At 36.0% G+C, this 5,000-nt stretch overlaps 1 long non-coding RNA gene across 2 annotated transcripts in view; it reads left to right on the forward strand.

Annotated features, from left to right (window-relative positions):
• LOC128250703 (uncharacterized) overlaps positions 1 to 5,000 on the forward strand; it is a 283,292-nt gene that overhangs the window by 42 nt on the left and 278,250 nt on the right. Inside the window, exon 1 of one of the 2 annotated variants that reach the window (XR_016238404.1) lies at positions 1 to 91. This exon is cut by the window's left edge and continues 42 nt beyond it. This is a non-coding gene — a long non-coding RNA (uncharacterized LOC128250703). Of the gene's footprint in view, positions 92 to 2,302; positions 2,450 to 5,000 lie in introns of those variants that run through there. The other variant, XR_016238402.1, reaches the window with a different exon arrangement.

Genomic DNA, 5,000 nt, shown 5'->3' on the forward strand with positions numbered 1-5,000 from the left:
TCGTTCTTGGCTTGTTCTTTTTCTTCACGTTCTGAATGATGCATCTGTCGTCATCTTCGTCGTCGAAAAGAAGCGGGCAGAAGCGAACCGGGTAGGAATATTATTCTTTTACAAATATTACACACACACACGTACATAGAGACATGCATACATTCGTACACACGTACAGGACACACACACACACACACACATCTGAATGTATCTGCAACGAACTCTCTATGCGCCAGTGTGGCCCTGGCTATCATTTCGAAATCAAAGTAGAAAACACACACACACACACACACACGCACATACATATATATATATATATATATATATATATACACGTACTTATATATATATACACACACACGTACGAAAAGCTAGTCAGTCATACACACACACACACACACACACATATACTCATATATGTATATACATATATACACGCACACGCACATATAAAAAGAGCCACACACACACACACACACACCGTCCAATGTTTCCAATGTAGAAAGATCCAGCTAGGAGCGAACTTTTCATGTTCTCCCTCATTTAAAAATACGATCATTTCTAATCCGTCTCTCTCTCTCCCTCCCTCCATATACATATAATATATATATATATATATATATATATATATATATATATATATATATATATATATGCTTGCTTGTGTGTGTGTGTGTGTGTGTATGCGAGCGCGTTCACAGTGATATATATATATATAACTTGCGCGCCCGGGCGTAGAATCATGGTGCTTACTAACGTTTGCTTAAGCATAAGTCTACCTTGGTATACAACACATGGCCGCCACCTTATACCACTCTCAACTGTCTGCGCACCGTGAACTTAGTATGAAACTTACACACACACACTCACATACACACACCTACACGCACTCACGTTAAAGCATGTCGGCTAATTAAATCACAAACACACACGCATTCGGATACCGACTCTCACACTCACGAATAAGTGTCTACGGTTGCCCCTGTATGTGTATGTACGTATGTTTGCACACACACACATATCTATCTATCTATCTCTATATATATGTATGCACGTATATATATATATATATATATATATATATATAGTGATCTTTCGGTACAATACCTAGATATGTATACAGATTCATATATAGATATATATATATATACACATGTGTAAGCACTTGTTAGATACATACGCACACACGTATATACACATGCACGAATAAAAAGTACTCACTTGTTAGCGGTACGCACACATACTCACCACTATTACACTCACACTCACACACACACACGTACGGCCATTTATACACACTGCTGCGAGAACATTGACACCATAACTTTTTGTGTATCTAATGTACATCTGGGACCTATATACACAGACATACTTGTCTCTTGTAACTAAATTCATACATACACAGTCTAAAACCTATGCACACACATACACACATATATACATGTATGTAGAAGAATATCCACTTGTATAACTTATGGATACATATATACAAGCGCGCTTACATATGTTGCGAATTCAGTTTTTTCACATATATACATATAGATTTAACTATATATATATCCGCACACATTTGTTAATTAAACATAGACACATACATGATGCATGTGCAGGGAATCCCGTTCATTGACACGAATATAATTATAGCAGTATATACATACATACATACATACATATATATATATATATATATATATATATATATATATATATATATAGTATTCTACACACACATACACACCCAGAAGTAACTAACCGTATCTCTCAGAATTTCAAGTTTAAAGCGCACACGCACACACGCAATGTGCTCCCACATATATCCTCACAGAAGACTACATACACACGCACACACATACATGCTCACAGAGCATATTACCAAACTTAAACACACACACACATTAAGTCAGATATATTCGTTCATCCTCTCTTTTACCGACATACAATGAAACACAACAGATACACACACACAAGTACGCGCACACAGACACACACGCACACACACACACACATTTCTGTTCATCGGTTCACTTATTCACCTAACTCCACTTTCACTCACAGATGCACACACACACAGAAATACACACCGACACACGCTGCGACCCTCACTCAACACAGTCTACCTTCCCCATCCCCTTCATCCTCTTTCTACCTCGTTATGAGTCGGAGCAACATCCCCTCCTCCTTCCTTTACTCACTTATGCCTTTTTTCGCGCCCCCCCTCTCTCCTTCCTTTCTCTCTATCTAATTCTCTTTCTCTCTACCTCTCTCTATCCTTTACACTTTTTCTCTCTGTCACTCACTCATTCACTCTCTCTCTTTCTCTCTCTATTCTAGCATGCTGGATCTCGCATTAAAATGGTGACTTCACCACACATCCCTTCTACAATATGTCGACACCTATTTTATCTCGTTTGCAATAACCGTATTATTGTTTATTATAAATTACTGTTGTTAAACTTTGGTGAGTAAAATACTCTATACGAATACATTTACGTGTATATGTGTACGTTTGTTCTATGTATATATGTGTGTATATGCTATTTTTATATCTATAAACGTAACTGCTTTAATATTACAGTATTATATATCGCATTATATTTTATGATATTTATGTTTATTATATGTAGTAGCTGAAAATTGCTTTCTTCAAAATAGGACTATATATATATATATATATATATATATATATATGTGTGTGTGTGATTTAGTTGCACGTTATTTAAACATTCAAATGATTTAATAACCTGAAACTAAAAAACCTCCAGCGTTTGCGATTCGAAAGTCCCTCATTAAACTTTATACAATATCTATCTATACACACATACTTATCTACCTATCTATCTATCTATCTACACACACATTCTCTACTCTATTGGTTGAGTAAACTCGGTTTCACCCTAGCTACTAACATGGTCATTATACATACAAATTTCTAGTTTATATATATATATATATATATATATATATTTACATATATTTACGTATAGATATATATATAATCTCGAGATGTGCTCCGTATGTTTGTTTATGAGACAATATTTGGTGTGAACACATAACAGTCAGTCAATCGGAACTCCGAGTTTTCTAAGTTTATATACATAATATATATACACGCACATACATACAGTGCCTACGTATACGTACGTGTGTGTGTAGATGTGCTACTGCACATCTATTTCTATCGGATATGTATATATATATAGCAGATGAGACTTTGTACGTATATGTAGGTGCTCTATAATTTTGCTCGGCAGTGTAAATAAGTATATCATATATGTATAGTATGCACATCTGTGTGTGTGTGTATATATTTATGGATACTGGTAGTATTGTAGTATAGTTGAACCTATGATTATCTACAGTTTTCGTTCTAGACATATTAAACTATGTATCTCAATTAGTACGTATAAAAACACACATATGTATATATATAAATACTTTTGTGCAGTTCTGTATCTCAAACACCGCTCTATCACTTTTTCCTTCCTCTCTCTCTCTCTGTATCTGCCTATAATTCTCCCTATAACACTTTCGTTTGCTCACTTCTTTCCCGTTTTATTCCCAGCTACCGTGCACACACACACACACACACACACACACACACTTGGATACAACTGAGAGCTTTGTGTAATACTGGGAAATCGTTGAAGGAGCGCGTACAATCACATACACACACACACATATACATAGATTTGTTTTGTGTAAAACGTAGGTGCTTGTGTACAAAATGTTTAAGCAATCGATAATTAAAAGAGGGAAAAAATACCTTACGTATGTGTGAGGCCATTTGCAGTAGCCGAGAGGGAGAGAAAAGAAAGAGTTTGTGTATGTATTTTTTTCCCCGATCATAGCCACGGCGGAGGGTGTGAATTAGTAGAGAAAGAAAGATACTTATTGACACACACACACACACTCTATCTTTCTGTCTCCTTCCCCCTCTCTCTCACACACATGCATATACACTCTAACTCTTTCTCACACAGACACACACTCACTCTCGCTCCCTTTCTCCTTCTCTCTCTCTCACAGACATACATAATTCTCTCTCTTCCGCACAGACACACTCTCTCTGTCTCTCACCCCCCCACACACACAGACTCTCTGTCTCTCACACTCACAACGTACGCACGCACAGATATATATATACATATATATATATATATATATATATATATATACACACAAATTGTTAGTGCTTCATACGAAATAGGGCCTTCGAGTAACTTTAAGTAAACTTTATAAGATCTTGTATTTTTTTCTTCTTTAGGAAAAAACCCACTAAAAGTTCAGCAACCCTTTTTCTTTTAATCTCTTCTTAAAACTTCCCCACGTTAAAAGCAGGAAACTCTCGCCCTTTAAGTCACTTATGCAACTCAGCAGTGCTACAATAAAGATTAGTACACACACGCACACACACACAGACGCGCATATATATACATACATGTATATCGTCTATAAAGAAACAAATTCGAAAGGAGGAGCAGGCGCTAAGATCTAGAACAATATATATTAAAAATGGGGATACGCCATACAGCTAAACCCTTCATGGGCGGGAAACCTAAGGTGATCCCATAAACCGGCCTTTCCCATTTTTAACACACACACACACATTCGTATGTATTGTTCTTTTCGTACTTTACCGATCGTTGCTACATACCTACATGTTTGTATCTATGTAATGGGGGTGTACACACATTTATGCACGTGGAGTATTCTATAACTTCGCTAAGACAGTTTCTTTTTGTTTTTATTTTATTCGAGAACAGTATTCGAAACAGTAGTAGTGTTAGTTGTAGTGGTGGTAGTATTAATGATTAAGGCCCACAATTTTGAAAGGAAGAGTATTCGCAAGTACCATCATCGACTCTGTTTTTGACTATTATTATTTTTTTATGAAACCCGAAAAATTAAAAAAAAACAAACCCAAAAAGCTAAAGGTGACCTCGGCTGGATGTGAACCTACAACGTTGCTAGCCGATGAGAAAATAATTCTAAGCTTATTTATTTTTTAA

The sequence above is a fragment of the Octopus bimaculoides genome, chromosome 25 (genome assembly GCF_046866305.1).
Source record: "Octopus bimaculoides isolate indiv1 chromosome 25, ASM4686630v1, whole genome shotgun sequence".
Lineage (NCBI taxonomy): Eukaryota > Metazoa > Mollusca > Cephalopoda > Octopoda > Octopodidae > Octopus > Octopus bimaculoides.